Genomic DNA, 12914 nt, shown 5'->3' on the forward strand with positions numbered 1-12914 from the left:
CTACATTGTTTTTGCTCTATGTGGTTGATATATTGATTATTGGTCAGAATTACTAGCTTGAAGAAACAGCTATGTAAGTCTTTTGCTATGAAAGACTTGGGATCAGCAAAGCAAATTCATGGCATGAAGATCGAAGAGCCAAGAAATTATGGTTGTCACAGGAGAAGTACATTGAGAAAGTACTTCAAAGGTTTAGAATGGAAAACGCTAAAGTGGTTAGTTGTCCTTTTATAATCACTTTAAATTAAGTTCTAAACAGTGTCCTTCTACCGATGGAGAGAAGGCAGAAATGGAAAAGGTTCCATACGTTTCAGCAGTTGGAAGCTTGATGTATGCCATAGTTTGTACACGGCCAGATATTGCTCACTCAGTTGGAGTAGTGAGTTGGTTTCTTTTAAATTCAGGAAAGGAACATTAGACTACAGTGAAATGGATTTTTAGGATATTCAATCACATTAACAGGGGGAGCCGTTTGGTGGCAGTCAAGATTACAGAAGCGTGCAAGGAGTTGCTGTGGATGAAGAAATTCTTGAATAAATTCGGAATTCATCAAGAATGATATCAGATATTTTGTAATAGTCAAAGCACAATTCACTTTGGAAAGAATTCCTCCTTCCATTCAAGATCAAAACACATTGATATTAGGGATGTGTTGGAGATGAAGCTGTTACAGCTTGAGAAGATCAATACAGAAAAAAATGGATCAGACATGTTGACGAAGATTCTTTCAAAGGAAAAGTTCGAATATTGTCAATTAACTGTAAGGATGATGACGGCTAACGTCCCCACTTGAGTGTGCAGGGGGAGATTTGTTGTGTAGGTGCCCACTCAAGTGGAACCCATAACCAATTCAAATTGATGCATTAATTAACGGACATGTTAATTATGCATCAGACGGTGGACGTGTCAATTACGCGTCCTCTTCTCCTATAAATAAGAGAAGTTTGCAGCTCAAATAACACATAGCAAAAAGAAAAAAAATATAGAGAGAGAGTTATCTAGTTTTAGGAAGGGTTTCCTAAAACTAGGAGAGAGAAAAATAATAAGAAAATTATTATGAGGTGTTTTTGGAAAACACTTTGAGTGCCACTATTTTTTGTAATACTCTCTTTGTGTACCTACTATTTTTTTAATAGTGGAAGAATCATTCAGAGTTTGTCCCGTGGACATAGCCCTAAACAGTTAAGGGTGAACCACGTAAATTTCTGTGTGTTACGATATTTTTTATTTTTTCGCTGTATTAATTTTCTCTTAATTAGTTGAAAGGGCCCAACATTGTCTTTACACTCAATTACAAGAAAAGATACCCTCGAATAATTTATGTTAAGATTCAATTCAATAGAACTGTGACATTGCAAGTTAAAAAATTCAGCCTACACTGTTCTGCTCATTCGGGCCCAAAATTTAACACGACCTTAGGTCACAAGTTATTTCTGGAATGCAATCTATCATATGCTCTGATAGGAAAGAAACAGAACAATTCTGCAGTACAAGAAGAAAGATTCACAACAGAAAAGACCAGACTAATGAATCAAAAGGTTCATAACCCAACAATCTGATTATTTATCTAATCAACGACCAACTCCAATGCTAGAATTAGTGATGGAAGGCTCAGTAGAACTAATAGATGGCGTAGGCACACAAAACATAGGAACAGGCATTTTAGCAGGCAAATCTGGAATTGCAGCTTCAAAATTCAACACTTGAATTGCTTGTCTGATTGATGTCCTTACGCTATAATCAGGATGTGCACACCATAATCCAACAATCACTAGTCATTCAATTTCTTTCTCATTATACTCCATATTAAGCCTCTTGTCAATCCCTAAATGCAATTTTCCACATCCATAAAGATCCCATATCCACTCTACCAAACTTATTCCAATTTTTTGCACAATGTGATCGATCGCCTTTCTTCCACTAGCAATTTCCAATGCAACAACTCCGAAACTATAAACATCAGAATCTTTACTAGCTCTTCCTGTGCTTATATATTCCGGAGCCAAATACCCTAATGTGCCTGCAATTGCTGTTGTTTGAGGACCCACTTCATGATCCATAAGTCGAGCTAATCCAAAATCTCCAAGTTTTACGTTAAAATTAGAATCTAGCATTACATTGCTTGATTTAACATCTCTATGTACTACACATTGCTCCCATTCTTCATGAAGATATAATAAAGCAGAAGCCAATCAAAGTGATATTTTGTAGCGCAAAGACCATGGAAGAGGATTTTTCTTGCCAAACAAGTGAGAATCAAGACTACCATTTGGCATGAACTCATAAACAAGTAGAAATTCACCTCTGTCATGACACCAACCAATAAGTTGTACCAAATTTCTATGCCTCAGTTGACTAATGGTTTTGACTTCTGTAATGTACTCTTTTTTCCCTTGTTTAGATCCTCTAGAAAATTTCTTTACAGCAATTGCCATATCTATTTCATTTAAATACCCTTTATAAACAGCACCAAACCCTCCTTCTAATGAAACAATGTACCGTACAGAATCAACAGTCAGGCATATATATATATATATATATATATATATATATATAGATGGATAGATAGATATATATACAATCCTTCAATTTATTTTTATAATAATCAATCCCTTTGTAAAGGAATGATTAATCATCACTGCGGAATTATCTCCGGCACAACAGCGTCAACTATTTGAAATCATAAAGAAAATAGGTTTAATCTAAAGTTGACCTCAAATATTGGATTAATTAATTTTGTTTCCAACTATGTTGCAGGAAGTATTTTATGATTTGCAGGCTCAAATTTTGTCTTCTTGTGTCCTTCGTGTTGGAGAATAGCCGGTGGAGAATTATAAAAAATGATAAAAAAAAATTATAAGGATATATAATTAGTTTGGTCGAGAATTTAATGTATCTTGTAGAAATATGGTTAATTCAGTGCTTGTAGACTCGGATTTGGAAGTTAAAAGTTACTTATTATTATATCTTATCTGATGCAGTTCATCTTTGCTTAGCTGTGAATCTTGTTGAGTTGACCTTGCACATGAATTGTTGTGCTGCTCTTTCTTTGACACAAACATGAAGGCACATAATGGAACAACTCAAGTCTTGCGATTTAAATATGTATAGAAAATTATTTTCCAAAGTTTTATAAATATTTTCTGTGAACTCAGGTGTTGGTTGACTCTAATTATATTTTTATTAGAAATTTATTTTTTTATTTATTTATAAAATTAATGAATTTTATTTCTTATATGAGAATGAGCATTCTAAAAGTTGTTTAAAATAAAATTTACTAAACATGTTTTTCAAATTCATATTAATTTTTTCCGGAAAAATGTCATAACCCTAAAAATGAATTTCTATATTTTTTCTTTTTTGGAAAAATAATACTCAATTATTAGTTGAAACAACCCGAATTTCTAATTTCAAAACATTTTCCAATTGAATTTTATGTACCGACAGCCTGGAAATTAATATAAATATTTTAGCATGAATACTGTGAGAAACCGAACCGAAAACTGATTGTAAAGCCGTGAACCAATCACAAAATCGAAGATTTGGGCCGAACCGAACCGAATCGAACCGGTTCGACCCAAACCATCTAGAATTTTCCTTTCTTTCTATTTCTAGCGCACCTCACTCCCCTTCCCCATTTTTTCTTTCTGCGCTTCCCGATCTCCGGCAACACCATCTCCGCCACCTTCTCCTCCTTTTCTTTCTTCTTCTTCTTCTCCTTCTTTTCCTTTTCTTTCTTTTTTTCTTTCTTTCCCCTTTCTTCTTCCCTGCACCTGCATTCGCACCACTGTCCAGCAGCTCCAGCGGCTCCAGTTGAGCGCCACTGCCATTCTCACTGCCGCTCGTCACCGGAGCACCTCTGTTGCTCGTTCCGCCTTGTCCTAGCTCACGCAGCGCCACAGATCGCGCAGTCAGGCCCTCTGTCAGGTCTGGCGCGCCCACAGCAGCAGCTCCAGCTGCGAGTCTCGCTGCCAGCCGCCTCTCTTCGCCTCTCTCCGCCTCTCTCAGCCACTGCCAGTCAAGTTCGATCACCGGCAGTCACTGCTTCCTTACTTGACTCGCGTAAGAAATTTGATCTAGCATAATTAATTAACGTTAATAGTGTTAAGGTTATTTAGTTAATTTAGTTAGTTGGGTTAGTTAATGTTGTTAGTAGTTAATTAATTAACATTAATTGTGTTAATGTTAATGTTATTTAGATATGAAATAATAGCTAATTAAATTAATTAAGTTAATATTAGTTAATTAAACTTAATTAAATTAACTAATATTAGGTAATGAAATCAATTTTATTATTTGTAATTAATTAATCTAGCTAAGTTAATGGTAGAAATGTTAGTTAATTAAATTAACCCTATTATTTGTGGTTAATTAATGTAGTTAATTTAATTTGGTAGATGTGAGTAGTTAATAGCTTTATAATTTTATTGTTAATTTAATTAAGATATAATGTTATTGTAATGTATAAAATGGATTGTGTGGTGATGTTGAGATTAAGGAGGATGGGAAAATGTTGTTTGATTAATTGCCCGACGGATGGGCCGTATGGATTGAATATTTGTGAGACTGTTGATATTTTAACAGGTAGATAGTCCAATTTTAGGGGAGATGCTGCCGAAATTTCGGTAGAACTTAGATTAGTTTTAATTAACAATATAATTAATAAGTTTATTTAAATAAATTCTATAAATAAAGTACCCTGATTAATTATTTATTATCATTGTTATTCATTTAAGTATTCGAATATTTATTTATTCATTTTCATTGTTATTGTTTATCATTATTATTATTTGTTGATTTATTATTGTTTGTTGTTAACACTATTACTTATTTATTTGCATTTGATTTTGGATGCCTAATTGTGCATTGCGTTACGATGTTTAATTGATTAATATGTTTGCATTTAATTGCAATACTTGATTAATTGCGTTGTGATATGTTGTGCTTTGTTTGTGTGGAATTGGGATGAAGTGGGTCACCATGGGACTGTGAGACCGTACCGTTATATGGATCCAATATGATTACCGTTAGCCGGGTAAATGGGAGATCGGCGCCCCCGTGTGCACCTACCGTTACCGTTACCGATAACCACGGGTTGGCTTCTCGTCGTTGCGCACCGGACAGTCTAGATTTGATTGCAGCCCGCAGGGTGGCCTCCTGTTGTGAGCGCTTGATGATCTAGATTGGATGGAGACCACCGGGTTGCCTCCTGTTGGTATGAAAAAGAAAAGAGAGGATAGAAAAATAATGAGAGGGCTGGTGAAGTGAGGATTAGACCGGTCGGCCAGTATGGGGGATCGGCTCCCTGGTGCACATGTGAGAGGATGAGCCATGTGGGAGGACGGCTCATCGGGGGTTCGGTGACTCCACTGACTAATTTCCACTTGCTTGTTTAATTGAAGGTGACATTACTTGTGAGTGCTGGTGATATGCCATTTGTGTGATTGGTCGCGTGAGCACATAACTAGTCGGATGACTAGATTGATATATTTATACATTTGTGTGAATGCATGTGTTGTGCAATAAGTATTACTTCTTAGAAAACTCACATGTCTTGTTTATTTTTTTTCCAGGAAGTAAGTTTTTCTTTAATCCAGTTTAGGCTATGTTTCTTCGGCGCAGGGCAATAGGAAAATTTTCCTGGTTCTATAATTATTTCACTATGTAATTATGCGTATAAAAAGCTATGTATACCAAAGAATTAGTGACTCCGCAGTTGTAGAATTTACATATATTTAGATGTAAATTAACATAGACAAAATAATTCTGTAAGCCCATATTAGAATGTGATGTATTGTAAATTCGGCTCGAACTATAGAATGCTGTAGAAGATAAACTTGGGCCGAGAAATAATAAAATATTGAGGTTTATCTTTCATAATAATATGGGCTGAATGTTTAAAATTATATTGAGATAATAAATTTTTAGTGTTTCAGGCTTACTACGGGTCTCGGGGGCCTTAAGCTTACCTGGGCCCTAGTGCCGGTCCGGCCCATGGAATCGGGTCGTGACAAAGTTGGTATCAGAGCTTAGGTTAGGATTTTAGGACACAACTGCGGAGTATAGGAAATTTCTTTATGTTGGGATCGGCCGTAACCAACATAAGGAAGGAAACTTTGTGATTTCCCTCTCTAGGGATGGTGGACGCACCAGACCTTATGAGGTGGGAAAACCCACACTTATTGTGAAGATCCGTAAACTATAGAAGAACTAATTGAGGATTAGAGTGAAAGTAATGGATAGTAGGATGAACCCATCACAATACCTGTAGGGGCTAAAGCAATTATCAACCCTTAAGCTAGGGAATAGAGTAATACCTGATGGTAGTGGATTGGCCTGATCACCCAGTACACTACTTTTCATGTGAACTCTATTCCTATCAGTGAACAGGATAGTGTAGAGAATAAGTAGGTTTTCTAATTGTATGGTGGATTGATGAATTTGGGGTGAAGAAATCGGTATTTTAGTATTCAGTTCGGCTACTGAATTTCTTTAGAATTTCTTTTTATTGTTTTATTTACTTGATATTGATATTTAAATTTAAAACCCCATTTTTATTTTGAATTCAAATTGTGTTATGATAAATAAATTGAAAATTAATTATTTATATAGAAAAATTATTTTTGAAAAATTGTCTATTTATATCACAGGGCCGGTGGGATAAGATAAAGGGGTGGTAATGATAATGATAACAATGCTATAGGTAAGTAGGTAGTTCGCAGTCAAGATAGAAACACGAATGTTGGAATGGTCAGGTAGGCAATTTTGGGTACAGAAGTTGAGTTGCTACTAAATTTGGAGTATAGGATTGTTGGCAATAGAAATTCGAGGTTATAGTAATAGACTTAAGTTTCCTGTGAGTTTTAATCAAGTGACAATAAATGTAATAGATGATTGAACGAATACATTTTGAGTTATAATGAAACCTTTCATTCATTTATTTGTGGATGTCAATCAAATGATAATTTGTTTGTTAAATATCCTTACATGCTTTCTTTTCTAGTTGCATTCCTATTTCTTGCTCATCTCGAAAATTCGAGGACGAATTTTTATAAGGGGGGGAGACTGAAACAACCCGAATTTCTAATTTCAAAACATTTTCCAATTGAATTTTATGTACCGACAGCCTGGAAATTAATATAAATATTTTAGCATGAATACTGTGAGAAACCGAACCGAAAACTGATTGTAAAGCCGTGAACCAATCACAAAATCGAAGATTTGGGCCGAACCGAACCGAATCGAACCGGTTCGACCCAAACCATCTAGAATTTTCCTTTCTTTCTATTTCTAGCGCACCTCACTCCCCTTCCCCATTTTTTCTTTCTGCGCTTCCCGATCTCCGGCAACACCATCTCCGCCACCTTCTCCTCCTTTTCTTTCTTCTTCTTCTTCTCCTTCTTTTCCTTTTCTTTCTTTTTTTCTTTCTTTCCCCTTTCTTCTTCCCTGCACCTGCATTCGCACCACTGTCCAGCAGCTCCAGCGGCTCCAGTTGAGCGCCACTGCCATTCTCACTGCCGCTCGTCACCGGAGCACCTCTGTTGCTCGTTCCGCCTTGTCCTAGCTCACGCAGCGCCACAGATCGCGCAGTCAGGCCCTCTGTCAGGTCTGGCGCGCCCACAGCAGCAGCTCCAGCTGCGAGTCTCGCTGCCAGCCGCCTCTCTTCGCCTCTCTCCGCCTCTCTCAGCCACTGCCAGTCAAGTTCGATCACCGGCAGTCACTGCTTCCTTACTTGACTCGCGTAAGAAATTTGATCTAGCATAATTAATTAACGTTAATAGTGTTAAGGTTATTTAGTTAATTTAGTTAGTTGGGTTAGTTAATGTTGTTAGTAGTTAATTAATTAACATTAATTGTGTTAATGTTAATGTTATTTAGATATGAAATAATAGCTAATTAAATTAATTAAGTTAATATTAGTTAATTAAACTTAATTAAATTAACTAATATTAGGTAATGAAATCAATTTTATTATTTGTAATTAATTAATCTAGCTAAGTTAATGGTAGAAATGTTAGTTAATTAAATTAACCCTATTATTTGTGGTTAATTAATGTAGTTAATTTAATTTGGTAGATGTGAGTAGTTAATAGCTTTATAATTTTATTGTTAATTTAATTAAGATATAATGTTATTGTAATGTATAAAATGGATTGTGTGGTGATGTTGAGATTAAGGAGGATGGGAAAATGTTGTTTGATTAATTGCCCGACGGATGGGCCGTATGGATTGAATATTTGTGAGACTGTTGATATTTTAACAGGTAGATAGTCCAATTTTAGGGGAGATGCTGCCGAAATTTCGGTAGAACTTAGATTAGTTTTAATTAACAATATAATTAATAAGTTTATTTAAATAAATTCTATAAATAAAGTACCCTGATTAATTATTTATTATCATTGTTATTCATTTAAGTATTCGAATATTTATTTATTCATTTTCATTGTTATTGTTTATCATTATTATTATTTGTTGATTTATTATTGTTTGTTGTTAACACTATTACTTATTTATTTGCATTTGATTTTGGATGCCTAATTGTGCATTGCGTTACGATGTTTAATTGATTAATATGTTTGCATTTAATTGCAATACTTGATTAATTGCGTTGTGATATGTTGTGCTTTGTTTGTGTGGAATTGGGATGAAGTGGGTCACCATGGGACTGTGAGACCGTACCGTTATATGGATCCAATATGATTACCGTTAGCCGGGTAAATGGGAGATCGGCGCCCCCGTGTGCACCTACCGTTACCGTTACCGATAACCACGGGTTGGCTTCTCGTCGTTGCGCACCGGACAGTCTAGATTTGATTGCAGCCCGCAGGGTGGCCTCCTGTTGTGAGCGCTTGATGATCTAGATTGGATGGAGACCACCGGGTTGCCTCCTGTTGGTATGAAAAAGAAAAGAGAGGATAGAAAAATAATGAGAGGGCTGGTGAAGTGAGGATTAGACCGGTCGGCCAGTATGGGGGATCGGCTCCCTGGTGCACATGTGAGAGGATGAGCCATGTGGGAGGACGGCTCATCGGGGGTTCGGTGACTCCACTGACTAATTTCCACTTGCTTGTTTAATTGAAGGTGACATTACTTGTGAGTGCTGGTGATATGCCATTTGTGTGATTGGTCGCGTGAGCACATAACTAGTCGGATGACTAGATTGATATATTTATACATTTGTGTGAATGCATGTGTTGTGCAATAAGTATTACTTCTTAGAAAACTCACATGTCTTGTTTATTTTTTTTCCAGGAAGTAAGTTTTTCTTTAATCCAGTTTAGGCTATGTTTCTTCGGCGCAGGGCAATAGGAAAATTTTCCTGGTTCTATAATTATTTCACTATGTAATTATGCGTATAAAAAGCTATGTATACCAAAGAATTAGTGACTCCGCAGTTGTAGAATTTACATATATTTAGATGTAAATTAACATAGACAAAATAATTCTGTAAGCCCATATTAGAATGTGATGTATTGTAAATTCGGCTCGAACTATAGAATGCTGTAGAAGATAAACTTGGGCCGAGAAATAATAAAATATTGAGGTTTATCTTTCATAATAATATGGGCTGAATGTTTAAAATTATATTGAGATAATAAATTTTTAGTGTTTCAGGCTTACTACGGGTCTCGGGGGCCTTAAGCTTACCTGGGCCCTAGTGCCGGTCCGGCCCATGGAATCGGGTCGTGACAAAGTTGGTATCAGAGCTTAGGTTAGGATTTTAGGACACAACTGCGGAGTATAGGAAATTTCTTTATGTTGGGATCGGCCGTAACCAACATAAGGAAGGAAACTTTGTGATTTCCCTCTCTAGGGATGGTGGACGCACCAGACCTTATGAGGTGGGAAAACCCACACTTATTGTGAAGATCCGTAAACTATAGAAGAACTAATTGAGGATTAGAGTGAAAGTAATGGATAGTAGGATGAACCCATCACAATACCTGTAGGGGCTAAAGCAATTATCAACCCTTAAGCTAGGGAATAGAGTAATACCTGATGGTAGTGGATTGGCCTGATCACCCAGTACACTACTTTTCATGTGAACTCTATTCCTATCAGTGAACAGGATAGTGTAGAGAATAAGTAGGTTTTCTAATTGTATGGTGGATTGATGAATTTGGGGTGAAGAAATCGGTATTTTAGTATTCAGTTCGGCTACTGAATTTCTTTAGAATTTCTTTTTATTGTTTTATTTACTTGATATTGATATTTAAATTTAAAACCCCATTTTTATTTTGAATTCAAATTGTGTTATGATAAATAAATTGAAAATTAATTATTTATATAGAAAAATTATTTTTGAAAAATTGTCTATTTATATCACAGGGCCGGTGGGATAAGATAAAGGGGTGGTAATGATAATGATAACAATGCTATAGGTAAGTAGGTAGTTCGCAGTCAAGATAGAAACACGAATGTTGGAATGGTCAGGTAGGCAATTTTGGGTACAGAAGTTGAGTTGCTACTAAATTTGGAGTATAGGATTGTTGGCAATAGAAATTCGAGGTTATAGTAATAGACTTAAGTTTCCTGTGAGTTTTAATCAAGTGACAATAAATGTAATAGATGATTGAACGAATACATTTTGAGTTATAATGAAACCTTTCATTCATTTATTTGTGGATGTCAATCAAATGATAATTTGTTTGTTAAATATCCTTACATGCTTTCTTTTCTAGTTGCATTCCTATTTCTTGCTCATCTCGAAAATTCGAGGACGAATTTTTATAAGGGGGGGAGACTGAAACAACCCGAATTTCTAATTTCAAAACATTTTCCAATTGAATTTTATGTACCGACAGCCTGGAAATTAATATAAATATTTTAGCATGAATACTGTGAGAAACCGAACCGAAAACTGATTGTAAAGCCGTGAACCAATCACAAAATCGAAGATTTGGGCCGAACCGAACCGAATCGAACCGGTTCGACCCAAACCATCTAGAATTTTCCTTTCTTTCTATTTCTAGCGCACCTCACTCCCCTTCCCCATTTTTTCTTTCTGCGCTTCCCGATCTCCGGCAACACCATCTCCGCCACCTTCTCCTCCTTTTCTTTCTTCTTCTTCTTCTCCTTCTTTTCCTTTTCTTTCTTTTTTTCTTTCTTTCCCCTTTCTTCTTCCCTGCACCTGCATTCGCACCACTGTCCAGCAGCTCCAGCGGCTCCAGTTGAGCGCCACTGCCATTCTCACTGCCGCTCGTCACCGGAGCACCTCTGTTGCTCGTTCCGCCTTGTCCTAGCTCACGCAGCGCCACAGATCGCGCAGTCAGGCCCTCTGTCAGGTCTGGCGCGCCCACAGCAGCAGCTCCAGCTGCGAGTCTCGCTGCCAGCCGCCTCTCTTCGCCTCTCTCCGCCTCTCTCAGCCACTGCCAGTCAAGTTCGATCACCGGCAGTCACTGCTTCCTTACTTGACTCGCGTAAGAAATTTGATCTAGCATAATTAATTAACGTTAATAGTGTTAAGGTTATTTAGTTAATTTAGTTAGTTGGGTTAGTTAATGTTGTTAGTAGTTAATTAATTAACATTAATTGTGTTAATGTTAATGTTATTTAGATATGAAATAATAGCTAATTAAATTAATTAAGTTAATATTAGTTAATTAAACTTAATTAAATTAACTAATATTAGGTAATGAAATCAATTTTATTATTTGTAATTAATTAATCTAGCTAAGTTAATGGTAGAAATGTTAGTTAATTAAATTAACCCTATTATTTGTGGTTAATTAATGTAGTTAATTTAATTTGGTAGATGTGAGTAGTTAATAGCTTTATAATTTTATTGTTAATTTAATTAAGATATAATGTTATTGTAATGTATAAAATGGATTGTGTGGTGATGTTGAGATTAAGGAGGATGGGAAAATGTTGTTTGATTAATTGCCCGACGGATGGGCCGTATGGATTGAATATTTGTGAGACTGTTGATATTTTAACAGGTAGATAGTCCAATTTTAGGGGAGATGCTGCCGAAATTTCGGTAGAACTTAGATTAGTTTTAATTAACAATATAATTAATAAGTTTATTTAAATAAATTCTATAAATAAAGTACCCTGATTAATTATTTATTATCATTGTTATTCATTTAAGTATTCGAATATTTATTTATTCATTTTCATTGTTATTGTTTATCATTATTATTATTTGTTGATTTATTATTGTTTGTTGTTAACACTATTACTTATTTATTTGCATTTGATTTTGGATGCCTAATTGTGCATTGCGTTACGATGTTTAATTGATTAATATGTTTGCATTTAATTGCAATACTTGATTAATTGCGTTGTGATATGTTGTGCTTTGTTTGTGTGGAATTGGGATGAAGTGGGTCACCATGGGACTGTGAGACCGTACCGTTATATGGATCCAATATGATTACCGTTAGCCGGGTAAATGGGAGATCGGCGCCCCCGTGTGCACCTACCGTTACCGTTACCGTTAACCACGGGTTGGCTTCTCGTCGTTGCGCACCGGACAGTCTAGATTTGATTGCAGCCCGCAGGGTGGCCTCCTGTTGTGAGCGCTTGATGATCTAGATTGGATGGAGACCACCGGGTTGCCTCCTGTTGGTATGAAAAAGAAAAGAGAGGATAGAAAAATAATGAGAGGGCTGGTGAAGTGAGGATTAGACCGGTCGGCCAGTATGGGGGATCGGCTCCCTGGTGCACATGTGAGAGGATGAGCCATGTGGGAGGACGGCTCATCGGGGGTTCGGTGACTCCACTGACTAATTTCCACTTGCTTGTTTAATTGAAGGTGACATTACTTGTGAGTGCTGGTGATATGCCATTTGTGTGATTGGTCGCGTGAGCACATAACTAGTCGGATGACTAGATTGATATATTTATACATTTGTGTGAATGCATGTGTTGTGCAATAAGTATTACTTCTTAGAAAACTCACATGTCTT

The 12914-nt window shown here is 36.3% G+C and overlaps 1 pseudogene; it reads right to left on the minus strand.

Moving 5' to 3' along the window:
* Positions 1-1571: 1571 nt before the first annotated feature.
* On the minus strand, positions 1572-7317 carry LOC149497875 (L-type lectin-domain containing receptor kinase IX.1 pseudogene; annotated as a pseudogene).
* Between the last annotated feature and the right edge of the window lie 5597 nt (positions 7318-12914).

This window comes from Jatropha curcas, chromosome 3, assembly GCF_041381405.1.
Source record: "Jatropha curcas cultivar XTBG-Jc1 chromosome 3, XTBG_Jcur_1.0, whole genome shotgun sequence".
NCBI lineage: Eukaryota > Viridiplantae > Streptophyta > Magnoliopsida > Malpighiales > Euphorbiaceae > Jatropha > Jatropha curcas.